Source organism: Alosa pseudoharengus, unplaced genomic scaffold, assembly GCF_046254945.1.
Source record: "Alosa pseudoharengus isolate Yale_2024_CS ecotype anadromous, Long Island Sound unplaced genomic scaffold, YU_APseudo_1.1 YU_APseudo_1.1_scf_14, whole genome shotgun sequence".
NCBI lineage: Eukaryota > Metazoa > Chordata > Actinopteri > Clupeiformes > Clupeidae > Alosa > Alosa pseudoharengus.
The window spans coordinates 2,408,814-2,427,103 of NW_027468609.1; the positions used below are offsets into that span (position 1 = coordinate 2,408,814).

General features: G+C 38.2%; 1 long non-coding RNA gene across 1 annotated transcript; it reads right to left on the minus strand.

Annotated features, from left to right (window-relative positions):
- Positions 1–17,029: 17,029 nt before the first annotated feature.
- On the minus strand, positions 17,030–17,940 carry LOC143122314 (uncharacterized). Its single transcript, XR_012986636.1, has 3 exons — positions 17,908–17,940; positions 17,548–17,786; positions 17,030–17,463 (listed from the first exon to the last, which is right to left on the minus strand). It is a non-coding gene; the product is annotated as an uncharacterized LOC143122314 (long non-coding RNA).
- Positions 17,941–18,290: the final 350 nt, after the last annotated feature.

The following is an 18,290-nucleotide window of genomic DNA, read 5'->3' on the forward strand; positions in this document are numbered from 1 at the left end:
GCGCTGGTTATTTATGCCGCTTTTGTTGGCGGGTTGCAACGTACGCTCATCAATACGTCATCGACACGCCTCTTTATCAGTAGGAGTTAAGTCTTATAGAGACGAATGACCCATTAGACCAGCCTCAGACGAGTCCAGGAAGTGACGTCAATTCCAGAAATAAGTACATAATTTACTTTATTCTTTATGGAGAATACAGTGGGAAAAAACGTGTTTTCTTTTACAGTTCATGGAAAAAATAGTCACATTAGGTAGAATCTTTTTATTATTATTCGTAATTCACATGTATTTATTAAATAATCGATCGCGACTGACTGTCCACGTGATCTGCCAGTCAGCTGGGAGGAGCTTGTGACTCACGCATAGGGACTCACGGCAGATATTGCGCGAAATGTTGGTTTATTTAAATGTTGGTATCGTTTAGATGTCCTTCCTATTCATTAACATGAACATGATGACTGACTAAATAAATGACTACGATGTTTAATAAACCATTGTAGGCATACAAGTTATCATTATATCACATCAATTAGTTTTCTGTAGGCTAGGCTAGTGTGACATGCTTTACACTAGGCTACAGCATAAAAATAGGCTCAACAATAGGCTATCAACACGTTTGCAGTATCACTGTTGCAGAAATCACATATAAGAAAGCATCCTCTTGATTGTTTGTACATTTTTGCATATTCCAACATAAGGAAGCAGCATGAGGAAACTTGTCGTTTTTCTGCCTTATTTTCTAACTACTTTTACGAGTCTGCAGTATCACCGAGTAGCTGTTACAAGAGGGTCTGGCGTCCCTTTGTTATGACGCAACTTCCTGCGACGGTCATTCGTCGGAAAATTACTTAACTCCCTCTCCTCTTTATTCAGACAGGATTCGATCCCCATTTCGCGCCCATAGACATGAACTACGACGAAGTATCTTGCTCCGCCTTAACAATCTTTGGTTTTATAGCCTAGCGCACAGATGTGACGCAACCCTGATTAGTGATAGGCTGTCTCCTGCGAACAAACCATCACATTTTAGAAGAGAGGGGAGGGGGGGACAGAGTTTCGATATAGGCTAGACCTAGTTTATTGAAAGTTAAAAGTAACGAGAGCCTTAACAGAAATGTAGTGAAGTTAAAAGTACGATTTTTGTCATTCAGATGTAGTGAAGTGAAAGTGAAAGTATTTTTAAAAAAATTAACTCAAGTGAAGTACAAATACTCAAAATCTGTACTTAAGTACAGTACTTAAGTAAATGTACTTCGTTACTGCCCACCTCTGTGGGTTATAAAACAGACGAAGTGACAGCAAAATAATAACTTCATATAGCTGGACTTACCCCACGTTTTTGTCTGTTCTTGTGGCAAAGCATGTTTATAATCCAATGCTATCATGTGTTTCTCTATGGCAAAGCATGTTCATATTCCGGTTTTGAGATCCTAGCAAATTCCTGCATGGCATCCAATTCAAGGCTCACATTGCATCCCAATTTGTTCAACAAATAAACACCTTTTTTGCCTTTACTTTGTTCATGGCAATGCAGTAAAGAGTTGAGAATTATTATGACTGCATACACACAGGCACGCAGGCTAACATGCAACCTCGGGTCAAGTCAGGTCAGATCAGTTCGTGTCACAGATATGGAGCGCAGAAAGGTCATTTTTCATCACTAAATAAAAAATGGCATTTATTTCCGTAAATCACACAGCAAATATTTCTGTAAATTGCTCAGCCCCAGAGTATCCCTCCAACATGGCAATTATATTGCCCGATTCAGGACAGTCTGCCCTACACACACATGAAATGCATGTAGAGCTGTGAGCTTGCTGTGGTGAGATACATGTCGAAATATAAGAATTTTTATAATACACTTTTTATATTTTAATTCTTTAAAAATCTAAATAAAATCAATGCTAGTATTAATACATGAAATGATGGCAGATCTGAATAGCCTAAACTCTCCTGAAAAAAACAATATATAATATATGTGTGTGGCACTTACAATGACCAGAATAAATCCTTATGAATAAAGGTAGTGAAAATGCCCTAAAAACAGCTTAGGGTTCTAAGGGTTAAACTATTCAAGAGAAATTGCGTATGAAAAATGCTAACTATGCTTAGCTAACTTAGCTAAAATTTTCTAGTTAGTTTTATTTTAGTTTTGCTAAACATGCTAACTATGTTAACAATGGTAACATGCTAACTATATTAACTATTTGACTTAGCTAACCTAGCTTATCATTTTTAGTAGTTATGCTAACTATGTTAACTAGCATGTTAACAATGTTAACATGCTAACTATGCTAACCATGTGACTTAGTTAACCTAGCTAATCATTTTTAGTAGTTATGCTAACTATGCTAACTAACATGTTAACAATGTTAACATGCTAACTATATTAACCATGTGACTTAGCTAACTAACATGCTAACAATGCTAACATGCTAACCATGTGATTTAGCTAACTTAGCTAATCATTTTTAGCAGTTTTACTATAAATGCTAACTAACATGTTAACCATGTGAACTATGCTAACCATATTACTTAGCTAACTTAGCTAATCATTTTTAGCAGTTTTGCTTAAAATGCTAACAATGTTAGCAATGTTAACTAGCTACAGTGGGTAGGAGTCATAGTTGATGACAAGTAACAGTTACAATGGCTGAACAGTTAAAAAGTTCAGTAGTTTAAAGGGTTAAATTGTTTAACAGTGAAATGTTGTAGTGAGGACTTTTATTTTGAAACAGTTTTTGGCAGAGGAAGCAGTTGAACAGGATGTGTAGTCTTAATAGGGCCAGTTTGTATGCTTAAAGCCTGAGACTGGCAGTTGATCCAGGTGGCCTGAAAACCTGCCATAGGATTCTAATTGCTTAACGGCCGTATTATGATGTCACAATCGGCAATGATAAGTCTATGGGGATTTTTAAAAAGTTTTTCTTTAATAGTTTAAAAAGTATAAAAGTTTCAAAATTGAAAAGACAGCAGCTTCGTCCGTTTGAATAACTACGTTACAAAGTTTGAATGAAGTTTCTAAGTTAAACTGTTCAAGAGAAATAGCATACGGAAAAAGTGGTAAGCGGAATAATAATAACTAGAAATGCAATTCCAAGGAATTACCAGTGCATGAAAATGCTAAAGTTGTGGTGTAAAATATCAAGTATAGTTAAAACAGATAATACAGAGATGGTTACTACGGTGATGTTAGGATAGACATACTCACATGTATTAGCTTATTTAATTATTTTATTATTAACTATATTAGTTTAATGATAGTTTAAAAGTAGACCGTTTAAAAGTTGAAGGTAAATAGTTTAAAAGTTGTTGACAGACTGGAAGTTGAATAAATGTTGATATTCAAATAGTTTAATGGCAGTGTATAGGTATATATTTGACGATAACTGAAAGTTGGAATGGCTCTAATGTTTGCTAGCAGTTATGCTAAGATTTTTAACTATGCTAACCATGCTACTTAGCTAATGTTTTATAGCAGTGCTAGCAATGCTAACCTGCTAACCATGTTACTTGGCTAACGTTTTCTAGCAGTTTAATGAATGTTGATATTGAAATAGTTTAATGGCTGTGTATAGGTAGATATTTGACGATAACTAAAAGTTGGAATGGCTCTAATGTTTACTAGTAGTTATGCTAAGATTTTTAATTATGCTAACCATGCTACTTAGCTAATGTTTTGTAGCAGTGCTAGCAATGCTAACATGCTAACCATGCTACTTAACTAACTTAACTAACATTTTCTAGCAGTTTTGCTAAACATGCTAACTATTTTAGCAATGCTAACTATGTTAACCATGTGACTTAGCTAACTTAGCTAATCATTTTTAGCAGTAATGCTAACTAGCATGCTAACTATGCTAACCATGTTACTTAGCTAACCTAGCTAATCATTTTTAGCAGTTTTGCTAAAAATGCTAACTAGTATGTTAACTATGCTAACCATGTTACTTAGCTAACCTAGCTAATCATTTTTAGCAGTTTTATTAAAAATGCTAACAATGTTAGCAATGCTAACATGCTAACTATGCTAACCATGTTACTTAGCTAACCTAGCTAATCATTTTTAGCAGTTTTATTAAAAATGCTAACAATGCTAGCAATGCTAACATGCTAACTTTGTTAACCATGCTAACTAGCTACAGTGGGTAGGAGTCAAAATATATGTCATGTATAGTTAAAACAGATAATATAGAGATGGTTACTACGGTGATGCTAGGATAGACATGGTGGTTGCATAGCTTAATAAAAGTTGATAGTTTAAAAGTAGACTGACATGCTAACTATGCTAACCATGTTACTTAGCTAACCTAGCTAATCATTTTTAGCAGTTTTGCTAAAAATGCTAACTAACATGCTAGCATGCTAACCATGTTACTTAGTTAACTTAGCTAATCATTTTTAGCAGTTTTGCTAAAAATGTTAACTAGCATGGTAACATGCTAGCATACTAACCATGTTACTTAGCTAATCATTCTTAACAGTTTTGCTAACTATGCTAACTATGCTAACTAGCATGTTAGCATGCTAACTATGCTAACCATGTTACTTAGCTAATCATTTTTAGCAGTTTTGTTAAAAATGCTAACAATGTTAACATGCTAACTTTGTTAACCATGCTAACTAGCTACAGTGGGTAGGAGTCATAGTTGATGAAAAATGTTGACATAGTTGATGACAAGTTAAAAGTTGTTGATAGACAGCTAGTGAATGTATATAGTTTAAAAGTTTAAAAGTTGAATGTAGACAGTTTAAAAGTTGTTGATAGACAGCTAGTTTAATAGATAGATAGTTTAATGATAGTTTAAAAGTAGACCGTTTAAAAGTTGAATGTAAAAAGTTCAGTAGTTTAATGGGTTACATTGTTTAACAGTGGATTATATTAATGAGGACTTTTATTTTTAAACAGTTTTGGGCAGAGGAAACAGTTGAATAGGATGTGTAGTCTTAATTTACCTAGATTGTATGCTTAAAGCCTGAGGCTGCAGGTGGCCTGAACACCTGCTATAGGATTCTAATTGCTTAACGGCCGTATTATGATGTCACAATCGGCAATGTTAAGTCTATGGGGATTTTTAAAAAGTTTTTCTTTAATAGTTTAAAAAGTATAAAAGTTTCAAAGTTGAAAATACATAGCAGCTTCGTCCGTTTGAATACCTACGTTTCAAAGTTTGAATTAAGTTTCTAAGTTAAACTGTTGAAGAGAAATAGCGTACGGAAAAGGTGGTAAGCGGAATAATAATGACTAGAAATGCAATTCCAAGGAATTACCAGTGCATGAAAATGCTAAAGTTGTGATGTAAAATATCATGTATAGTTAAAACAGATAATACAGAGATGGTTACTACGGTGATGCTAGGATAGACATGGTGGTTGCATAGCTTAATAAAAGTTGATAGTTTAAAAGTAGACTGTTTAAAAGCTGAATGTAGATAGTTTAAAAGTTGTTGATAGACAGTAGATAGTTTAAAAGTTGTTGATAGACAGCTAGTTTAATAGATAGTTTAATGATAGTTTAAAAGTAGACCGTTTAAAAGTTGAAGGTAAGTAGTTTAAAAGTTGTTGACAGACTGGAAGTTGAATCAATGTTGATATTCAAATAGTTTAATGGCTGTGTATAGGTAGATATTTGACGATAACTGAAAGTTGGAATGGCTCTAATGTTTGCTAACAGTTATGCTAAGATTTTTAACTATGCTAACCATGCTACTTAGCTAATGTTTTATAGCAGTGCTAGCAATGCTAACCTGCTAACCATGTTACTTAGCTAACGTTTTCTAGCAGTTTAATGAATGTTGATATTCAAATAGTTTAATGGCTGTGTATAGGTAGATATTTGACGATAACTGAAAGTTGGAACGGCTCTAATGTTTGCTAGCAGTTATGCTAAGATTTTTAATTCTGTTAACCATGCTACTTAGCTAATGTTTTATAGTAGTGCTAGCAATGCTAACCATGCTACTTAGCTAACTTAACTAACATTTTCTAGCAGTTTTGCTACATAGCTAACTTAGCTAATCATTTTTAGTAGTTATGCTAACTAGCATGCTAACTATGCTAACCATGTTACTTAGCTAACCTAGCTAATCATTTTTAGCAGTTTTGCTAAAAATGCTAACTAACATGTTAGCATGCTAACCATGTTACTTAGTTAACTTAGCTAATCATTTTTAGCAGTTTTGCTAAAAATGCTAACTAGCATGATAAAACATGCTAGCATACTAACCATGTTACTTAGCTAATCATTTTTAATAGTTTTGCTAACTATGCTAACTAGCATGTTAGCATGCTAACTATGCTAACCATGTTACTTAGTTAACTTAGCTAATCATTTTTAGCAGTTTTGTTAAAAATGCTAACAATGTTAACATGCTAACTTTGTTAACCATGCTAACTAGCTACAGTGGGTAGGAGTCATAGTTGATGAAAAATGTTGACATAGTTGATGACAAGTTAAAAGTTGTTGATAGACAGCTAGTGAATGTATATAGTTTAAAAGTTTAAAAGTTGAATGTAGACAGTTTAAAAGTTGTTGATAGACAGCTAGTTTAATAGATAGATAGTTTAATGATAGTTTAAAAGTAGACCGTTTAAAAGTTGAATGTAAAAAGTTCAGTAGTTTAATGGGTTACATTGTTTAACAGTGGATTATTGTAAGGAGGACTTTTATTTTGAAACAGTTTTGGGCAGAGGAAACTGTTGAATAGGATGTGTAGTCTTAATTGACCCAGATTGTATGCTTAAAGCCTGAGGCTGCAGGTGGCCTGAACACCTGCCATAGGATTCCAATTGCTTAATGGCTGTATTATGATGTCACAATCGGCAATGTTAAGTCTATGGGGATTTTTTAAAAGTTTTTCTTTAATAGTTTAAAAAGTATAAAAGTTTCAAAGTTGAAAAGACATAGCAGCTTCGTCCGTTTGAATACCTACGTTACAAAGTTTGAATGAAGTTTCTAAGTTAAACTGTTCAAGAGAAATAGCGTACGGAAAAAGTGGTAAGCGGAATAATAACTAGATGTACCGCAGAGCGGTACAAAATATGACCGCCGCCCAGTCCAGCACATTTTTTCCACAAAAATAAATCACGCTGAAAGGCCTATATGATTCTAACTGTCTCACTAAATTGCATTATCCACACTCAATTCTCACTGATATCTGCTAGACAACAAGTACCAAAACATGATTAGTTCATAGATTTCACATGTAAAATTAATTTTATACAACCCCACCTCCATCTTGCCTGTTCATAATTCTGAGAAATTCTTGAATTGTGTGCATGTACATGTTTATGTTATGCGTGTGTGTGTGTGTGTGTGCGTGCTTGTGTGTGTGCCTGCGTATGTGCCTGTGCATGCAAGCGTACATATGTCTACTGTGTGAGTATGTGTCATACGTATGATTACTGTGAATGTATGTGTGTGTGTGTATCTGTTTGTGCACATGTGTGCACATGAAATGGGTTAATATGACCCCTGGAGGCAAACATACGGAAAAAAATGGTCATCCTAGGCCCTACAGTTCTCAAGATATTCACAGAGAACTGTGTCTGCCCTACCCTCCTTTGGGGGGTCCAGTCCAGCGGGGGGGCTACAGATCAAAACGAAAAATGACGGTTCCATGCTATCCATGTGGGGGTACATGCCCACCAAGTTTTGTGTACCCCGGTCTTTCAGTGTCCCGGGAATCCTTGTTGGTGTACGTCACTAAATGTACACATAAATTATTTTATTGTAAGGCCCCCCATGAACGAAAGTACACAAAACTTGGCATGCATTCGGAGGGTGTCATAATGATCCTACACTTTTAATTTTGTGCAGTTTTGACCTTGTCAGCCAGAGATATTGTGATGAAAACACCTAATTTTTTGCTTTTTCATTTTTAACTAGGTGGCGCTATACATAAAATAAGTGGTAATGGGATGGGTTGACATGCCCCCTTAAGACCAACATACATAAAAAAGGTGGACCTCCTAGGCCCTACGGTTATCGAGATATTCACAGAAAACTGTCTCCGGCCACCTACAGGCCAGTTGGTGTATAGTAACATAAATTAATTTATTGTGTGGCCCCCCATGAACAGAATTCCACGAAACTTGGCGTGCATACAGAGGGTGTCATAATGATCCTACACTTCCAATTTTGTACAGTTTTGACTGTTAGGTCACAGATACCTTCAATTACAACACCTCATTTTTACTTTTTTGTGTTTAACTAGGTGGCGCTATACATGAAATGAGTGGTTATGGAATGGGTTGACATGGCCCCTTGAGATCAACATACAAAAAAAAAATGGTCCTCCTAAACCCTACGGTTTTCGAGATATTCACAGAAAACTGTGTCTGCCCTACCCTCCTTTCGGGGGGTCCAGTCCAGCGGGGGGGCTACAGATCAAAACGAAAAACGATGGTTCCATGCTATCCATGTGGGGTTACATGCCCACCAAGCTTCGTGTACCCCGGTCTTTCAGTGTCCCGGGAATCATTGACGGAAATTTGGGCATGCGAAAAAGAAAAAAAAAAAAAAGAAAAAAAAAATCTGACTAAACCTATATGACCGGCGCTACGCTGCGCGGCGGTCATAATAACAAGAAGTTGTTGCCTAGGAAGAACAGTACAGTGCATTTTCATGCACTGTAATAAGTTGTTGTTGCCTAGGAAGAACAGTACAGTGCATTTTCATGCACTGTAATAAGAAGTTGTTGTTGCCTAGGAAGAACAGTACAGTGCATTTTCATGCACTGTAATAAGAAGAATACTTCGGATAACAGAACAGTGTATTTTCATGCACTGTAATTAGTAATTTCAGCTACAGAAACAAAGAAGCAGCATTTAACTAAATTAAACTAGATTGGGCTTTATTATGACCACCGCGCAGCGAAGCGGCGGTCATATAGGTTTAGTCAGATTTGTTTTTTTTTTTTTTTTTTTTTTTTTTTTCGCATGCCCAAATTTCCGTCAATGAGTCCCGGGACACTGAAAGACCGGGGTACACGAAACTTGGTGGGCATGTAACCCCACATGGCTAGCATGGAACCATCGTTTTTCGTTTTGATCTGTAGCCCCCCCGCTGGACTGCACCCCCCGAAAGGAGGGTAGGGCAAACACAGTTTTCTGTCACCGTAACCGTAAGGTTTAGGAGGACCATTTTTTTTTGTATGTTGATCTCAAGGGGCCATGTTAACCCATTTCATGTGAACACATGTGCACAAACAGATACACACACACACACACACATACATTCACAGTAATCATACGTATGACACATACTCACACAGTAGACATATGTACGCTTGCATGCACAGGCACATACGCAGGCACACACACAAGCACGCACACACACACACACACACACCCACACACACACACACACTCACACACACACACACACTCACACACACACACCCACACACATAACATAAACATAACACAAACGAATCACGAATTTCTCAGAATTATGAACAGGCAAGATGGAGGTGGGGTTGTATAAAATTAATTTTACATGTGAAATCTATGAACTAATCATGTTTTGGTACTTGTTGTCTAGCAGATACCAGTGAGAATTGAGTGTGGATAATGCAATTTAGTGAGACAGTTAGAATCATATAGGCCTTTCAGCGTGATTTCTTTTTGTGGAAAAAATGTGCTGGACTGGGCGGCGGTCATATTTTGTACCGCTCTGCGGTACATCTAGTTTTAACTTAATTTACTCTTTTGTCTGTGTTAAATTGTGAGGAAAGAATTGTTTATGGCTACTTAGTTAAAGGCCAATCCTCCTTTTTAATTCCCTTCACTCTGACTCGCAAAACAAGCAACCAGGTTTGAGAAATGCAACTGTTGTGGAAAATGGTTTGGCGTTGTTGACATTTGTTTAGAAGTGTGACCTTTTCAGCATTCCTGAAACCTGCCAACGTCCAGTTTACCGACAACATAACATTAAAATGTTTTCCTCCGTGAGGGAAAGCGACTGTTCAAAAAAATGTGTTTGGAAATGAGGAAAACGGTTTGTCCTTTTCCTAAAAGTTTAGCACAGCACGTTGACACATTTGCGGTCGAGTGCATGAGGTTTTTCACATGGGTCCAAACCGTCACAGAGGAGTGTAAACTGATTACATTGAATGCATTTCACATGATAAATACATGAAATCCTACAAGATGGCATAGCAAAGACAAAGCCATGCATGTTTTATTTACTTTATGTGTTGGATGTCATGGATGTTGTGAGTTTGTTTATCGATTTTATGTTTTTCTTGGCTTGTCATTTATTTCTCGATCTTGACTTGCAGTGAATATACCCTTACAATGTATGCATGAGCACATAAACAAACAAAGCACACACATATAAAGGCATGAGCTAAGATGGGCACAGAGACCACTCAGTCTTCTTTTATCAGCCATGTGTCCAGTGGCTCCAAATGAGCGGACCTGTGCTAGCGGAGAGCCGTGTGTGTGTGAGTGTGTGTATGTGTGTGTGTGTGTGTGTGCGTGTGTGTGTGTGTGTGCTTCAAATGAACGGACCAGTGCTAGCGGAGAGCAGTGTGTGTGTGTGTGTGTGTGTGTGCTTCAAATGAGCGGACCTGTGCTAGCGGAGAGCAGTGTGTGTGTGTGTGTGTGTGTGTGTGTGTGTATGTGTGCGTGTGTGTGTGTGTGTGTGCGTGTGCGTGTGCGTGTGTGTGTGTGTGTGTGTGTGTGCTAGGGGAGAGCAGGAGGACGTGACATGTGACCTTCTCTCCACAGAGGTGGCTAATGGTGTTCGGACTCCTGATTGAAGGGGCTGTCTCCCCCATTTAGTAGTGCAAACCCCACTCCCTCTACATCAGGCACAGACAGCACACACACACACGCACACACACACACACACACACACCACTCCCTCTACATCAGGTGCACACAGCAGCCTCCACTGACAACCTCCAGACATCTAATTAGACAGAGAAAGACACACACACAAACAAACACACACACACACACACAAAGAGTAACAAACAAACACAACCCCCCCCCCCCACACACACACACACACAATCCCCTTCCCAAACATATACACAGACACATGGATACACAGATAGACACACATACTCACACACACACACACACACACAACAAAGATTCAGACAGACTCTGTAGAGAATGCTGAATGGTGTGATTGCTTGAGGATTCCCTGTGGTTTCACTATGCGGCCATTTCAGATCAATATTGCCAAGTTAATGAGGGTTTTGATGAATGGGAAGTTCGCCACCCTCTCTCTCTCTCTTCCGCCTTCTCTCTCTCTCTCTCTCTCCCTCCCTCTCTCTCTCTCCATTTCCCCCCTACAAGTTTCAGTATCTCAGACTACAAAGTTCAATGTAGCAAAATAGATCTTATTTTCTAAGTTTGTGTGTTTTGATCTGTGAAAGAGGACTATTACAGTGTGATTGCACCACACGAAACATGCAAGATAAATGAGCAGAGATATAAATAAATATACCACAGTTAAAGATTATTATTAGAGCAGTTACAGATTATTATTAGAGCACAGTTAAATATTATTATTAGAGCAGTTACAGATTGTTATTAGAGCACAGTTAAAGATTATTATTAGAGCACAGTTACAGATTATTATTAGAGCACAGTTACAGATTATTATTAGTGCACAGTTACAGATTATTATTAGAGCAGTTAAAGATTATTATTAGAGCACAGTTACAGATTATTATTATTAGACCACAGTTACATATTTTGATTAGAGCACAGTTACAGATTATTATTAGAGCAGTTAAAGATTATTATTAGAGCACAGATAAAGATTATTATTAGAACACAGTTAAAGATATACAGATTATTAGATTATTATTAGAGCAGTTAAAAGCAAAAGAGCCTAATCTCAGGCCAGATCTGCACATTCTCAGCCTGACACTTTGTGAAAAGCTAACCACGCCTACTGTAGACACATAAATCTAACATAGTGTCTCACACACACACACACATAGAGAGAGACACACACACACACCTTTCAAGGCTTTCAAAATCCCATACTCATGACCAAACTGATCAAGCACAGCCATCGATTCTAAAGACACTGTGGTGCTTCAAGTCAAGTCAAGTTTATTTATATAGCGCATTTCATACACAGAGGTCATTCAATGTGGTTTACATAAACAAAAGCAAACAGTAATAGCAAATAAAAGCATAGAGGGGCAATAGTCAAAGAATAGTTTAAAAGGTAAAGATCATAATGAAAAAAGAAAACATAAAATGCATAAGGTAAAATCATTTAAAAATAAAGAATAATTAAAAATACAAAATAAAAGACACAAGGTAGAATAATTTACAGGCAGATTCAGTGTTTGTAACTCAGTGCAGAGAGCAGAAAGCATCTGAGAACAGTTTGGTCTGAAGTCTAGTTCTAAAGCTGGCTACAGTTGGGACATTGTTTTGATGTCATCCGAAAGCTGGTTCCAGAGCTAAGCCGCATAGCAGAATATAACGGAAGATGCCGTCACACTGACGCTACACAAGAAATAAATTGCTGGCTTAAAGAACCATCTGTGGCATACAGTATAGACCGCTGTGTGTAACGGTAGTGACATTTGACAAAATGAGCCATGTTTTTAAAGTTGTGCTTACAGTAAGCAATTGTAAAAACAAAAACACTAAAGAAACATCTAATATAAAAAATCTAATATAATATAAAACAGCAAATCCTAAAGAGACCTAGACTGAACAATAAAGACATTATCCCAACAAACAGGACAAACACAAACACAAAAACAATCATAGAACCGAGAAACCCATCGTTTCATTTCTTTGTTGGTATGACCTTTAGGGCCCTATCATGACATTCTAAAGTGCATCGTCACTCGTCAAAAGTCTATTCAAATTTAGTAGGATGTCCAGTTCACATTGGGAGGGGTTTCGTTCTCAAAAGTGGAGCGCATGGCGTAACAAGGTGTTCCTAGGTCTTTTAATCAGTCATATGGGCGTGTTTGGGGCGTAACATCATTTTAAACCAATGAGAATGACATCTGCCATTCCCTTTAACGGCGCAACGCGCGATATGTCAAATAAATGCATCGGTATTTTGGCATTCAACGGCGCATTTGAAGGAGGCTGCTTGCGAGACCGTATGGAATAGTCATTCTTAAACCATGCTTTACTAAAACCTAGCATAGCCTTCACGCATTTGCACTCGTCTATTATTTGAACTCATTGGCAAAGTGAAACTAACTTCACCAAGGAGTCAGTCAACGACAAGACAGTTATATGCAGTTACTTTCACTATTGACTGACAATGGGTTACCATCGAAAACATAGGCTGGAAAAAGCAACACTTACCCTAATGTTGCTCAAATGACTGAATAAAACAACATTTATCCTGCAGAGGAGTTGCTTATATCTCTTGACAGTGCGTCTTCAGCTGTGCTCCATACGTGTCTCTCGCCTCTCCCCTAATCACTTTTAACCGTCATTACCAATTTGCAAATGATGGTGAATAACTACTCATCATGAGATGTACAGTATTTCGTAATATCTTTATTCTAATTATGTTTCCCATTGTAATCATGCAATTTGTAATGCTTTGCATGGAGGTGCGCTGGTGTGCGTTCATGAATGATAGAAGGATGGTGCGTGCACCTGCCAATATGACTGTTGACATGCGCTCTTAAAATAGCATATGAACAACTCGCCATTGACTTCTGACCAGGTTTAGGGGATAGCGATTTTTAGACAATGCGCTAGGTCCCTCCCTAGGTTGTTAATTGCCACACCCCTGGGGGCAATGATTAAAAAAAACTAGATGTACCGCGTAGCGGTACAAAATATGACCGCCGCTCAGTCCTGCACATCCATTCCGCGAAAATAAATAATATTAATGAATTTGTCTCCATCTTCTTCTCCATCCCCCACTCTTGAAACGTTTGTGTATGCTTGTTTGGAATGTGTGTTTGCACACATTCCGCACACAAAGTAGCCTACTGGTAGCCTGGCGGGCCATCCTATATCATTGAAATGTATAGCTGCAAAGGTGAATAGATTTGTTTCTGGGCCAACAAATCTGTAACATTGTTATAAAACCTTTAAAATCTCTAAACCAGCCATCACCAAATGGCGGACCGCGGTCCGAGTCCGGACCGTGACGTGATCCTATCCGGACCCACAGCCTAATTTAGATTTTCACGTAAGATTTCAAAGCTGCGCTAAATGTTTCGGTTAGGATAACAGCATTTACTTCAGGAGCTTCAGGAACCATCATTTCGCTTGCTGCTACTCAGCCAGTGAAATCTGTGAATTCTGATAAAGTCGAGTCAGTGAGTAAAGTAGCCTACTATGGAGAAGAGACTGATAGCCTGAAACGAGCGAGGAGAGGAGACGGGACGAGAAACAATTAGATGGATATCTAAGTTAACGATAAGTAAGTTATTTTCAAATCATCGATTGCTCAAAGAGGAGAAAGCTAGACAGCGAGAACAGAGCTTTATATAACGATACGGGGGCAATACCACGCAAAACTGCCACGTCCGTAACGCCAACTAAATATGGATGTGACAGTTTTGCGCAGAATTGCCCTGGACCTCTTCTATATATTCTGAGACAGGCGATTTTAAGCGCCAATTTGAAGCAACTCTACTAGACAAAGCATATATTTTGAGCAAGCATAGGGTAGGCTAGGCCCATCCAACAGTGAACTGAGACCACAGAATATTTTACGATTTAAGTAGGCAATATGATTGATCCACCACAATCTAGTTAAGCCTACATGCATTCACTGCCCAACAACGTGATATTCCAGGGTTTCCAGGATTTCGGGTCAACATAAAAACAACTAAAACAATTAAATTAAACTTGCTGATTAATGGGTTCAAGGAACCAGCTGTGGAATATCCATCCTTGTCTCAGCTCAAATTTGATTTTAAGTGCACTTTAAGATCTTAAAAATAGCCAAGGCTACTCAGTTTTTCTCCCCAATTAGGCTAGGCTACTCTTCTTGCCTTATTTCTCCTCATTTCGAATGTTGCCTTTTAGGCTACTTATTTTATTTCACATTAAACATTAGGCCTATACCTACAATCTTCTATTTCTTGAATTTCCCCTTGGGGATCAATAAAGTATCTATCTATCTATCTATCTACAACTATGCTCCATCCATCCATCCTAATATTATACATAGCCTACATACATATACATAACCTAAACACACGTTAAACATTATGATGCTCCGGACCTTTGCTTGAGGAAATTTTCTGTAACTGGACCTCGCTGAAGATTAATTGAATACCCCTGCTCTAAACAATCACAAGTAGGGCAGTTCATCACAGTCCATCCATTGCAACTGGACTGATGAAAGGTACACCTGTAGGCTACATTGTATTTGGGAAAAGCAGAAGGTAGCAGCATAATGTATTTATTTATTTATTATTAAACAAAACAATCCCTGTCAGTTCCATGCAGTTTTCAACAGCTATCAAGAAGAGAGGTCATGTCATGGATTTTTGTGAATGTTTCTTCTTCTACATATGCATAAGTTTAGTCATCTAGTTCAAATGATATTCAGCTTTATTGTCAATGCACAAATTAAATACCAGTAGTCTAAAACAAAATGCCGTTTTACCCAGTGGTGCAAATAACTGACATGTCCAAAAGGGCCTTCATGAAATGCGTTGCGAGACTGTTCATACACATTTTAACGGGCAAAGTTGAAGAGCTACTGTCCGTTATTGTTTGTGCAAATAATACGCTGATTCATGTTCCCTTGCATTTTGCAACCATGATGAGGTCCATGGTTAAGCTCAATCTTTTGACGCAATCTTTTGATTTTCACCCAGCCTAGTCCATGGTAGGCGCCCGATAGAAATATTGTTTAATTTTGCGATTGAGATATCCACGCACTGGCGCCCCTCCTGCGACGTGTTCGCCCCCCGGTAGGCCCTATGCTAGGCCTATTACACAACACAAATTGTCACTAGGCTATGCTGGCGACCCAAATAAAATCTCCGTTGGAACCAATGGCTTACACCTTACAGTATCAAGCTGCCACCTCTTGGCGAAAAGTTAATAGTTTTGCATATCAGTAGTAATACATTTCACGTAGCTGTGAATCACGGAAAGGGCGAATGAAGTGGACACTTCTAAATGGAACCCATCCCACTGTACAGTAGCTCAAGGTCTGTGGCTAAAGCAGCCATAATGAAAGCGTTATCATTGTTTGGATACTTCACACACACGTGTTTTTTAATCGCATAGACTACAACTACCAAGCTGGAATCAAAGCACATCGACTCCCCTCTCACACCCTAAACACGCACTTCGAACAAACAAAAAGCGCCTCAGTCTCACGGAATATCCATAGGCAAAACAGTATCTGACCGGTGTAACGTTGGTACTAAATCATCCATCGCAAAGAATGATTTTTGTAGCACGTGCAAGAAATATGTGTAGGTCAGAGGTGGGCAGTAACGAAGTACATTTACTTAAGTACCCCAGCTAACAATTTATGGTTTCCAAAACGTTCTGGGAACCATAGTTTTTGGTTTCGGAAACGTTAGTTTTTGGTTCCCAAACGTTACCCTAAGGTTAGTTTTTGAGCAAGTTTTGGTTCCCATGGAAAGTTTGCTGATCTTGTTCTTGGTTATATAAAACGTTCCCTGGACGTTCCCCTAACGTTATCTAAAGGTTGCAAACTTTAGAGAACCTTCCCCTAACGTTCCCCAACCGTTGCAAACTTTAAAAAACCTTCCCCTAACGTTCCCTAACCGTTGCAAACTTTAGAAACCTTCCCCTAACGTTCCCTAACTGTTCCCATAACGTTCCCTAACCTTTAGGGAACCCTCCCCTAACATTGCAACCTTTGCATACCAATTACTTTAAACAGCACGAGCAGGAATGCATTATTATATATTAGCAGGAAAGAATGAACAGGCAAAATCGATGGAACTTATAACTTTAATATAAAATTATCAAAAGACAAAAAAAACAATATAAAAGGCCTCACTGTATATATATATATATATATAAATTAGACTTAGTGTTAGCTAAGTATATTAACATAAGAGTGCAAGACGTATATTGGAATGATAAAGTATGTAATGGGCAGGTAAACGGTCAAAGTGGGGATGACCCCACTTATCTGCAGTTCAGGAGAGTGACGGCAGTGGGAAAAGAGTTGTTCTTGTGTCTGGTTGTTTTTGTGTGCAGGGATCTGTAGCGCCTGCCAGAGGGGAGGGAAGTTAAAGAGTGTGTGTGCAGGATATGTGGAGTCTTTGGTGATGGTCTCTGCCCGCTTAGGTCCCAGAGTACAAGTCCTGGAGGGAGGGCATTTTGTTCCTCCTCTCCTGCAGCTCAGTGACTGTTGAGCAGGACGACAGCAATATGTCATCGATTGGAGCAGAGGGAGGTGACTGGGAGCTCCTTAAGAGCATGAGCAGCTCATCCATCTTCTCCTCAAATGCGTCCATTCGCTATGCCATGCGGTAATGGTTGTCCTTATTGCTATGGAAAATGGATGGTGTTAGTTTTAGTTGTTAAATACATTATATACCTGCATATGTGAACAAATTAAGTGAGTGTTCTTACCTCTTATTTCCGTCTCCATGGGCAAGCCACCTCCCTGTGTGATGAGTCACTTGTGCTGTTTACAACAACAAAAAAGTTACTTACTCTCAAGTTCCTTGTCATGAAATTGTATTTACTTGGAAATGGAAAATTCAAAGACACTGTACTTTCAACTGGGTCCCAAGATGAAGTGGCAGGTGTTATAATAGACCCATCCAGCTCTGGGCAATGAGCTGGTTGCCTGTGTGGTGTTGACTCATCTAAAAATAAAGTAAATATGAATATTGGTCAGTTAATTTATGGTAGGTTTCTTGCACATGACATTTGCAAAAGATAAACCTATGCTGTTACATTAAACAATCGCTAAAAAGAAAAACTCACATGCAGGTGGTGGAGGCAGTGACATCTGCTGACCTAATAAAAGGCAGGAAGAGACAAATACATCAGAACAGTAACATGATATGCACTAGGTTAATAAACATGAATGTCAGTAGTTCCATGGTAGGAAATATGACTCAACTGGTTTTCTTAAATAATACATGTATAAATGTTAACTTACAGACAGGGCTTCCAGGCACACGCACCATCCTGGAATGCTTTCTTGCTTGCGGAACGGATTCATCTGAAATAAAAGACCATACAATCTGCACTGATTGCAAAAAGAATATTTGAATTGTGCAAATAATGTAGTCTGTATTTAAGAGGTCTTACCATCACGTGACCATGCACTGCCTTTTGTGGACGCTCGCATCTTCTTCCGCCTC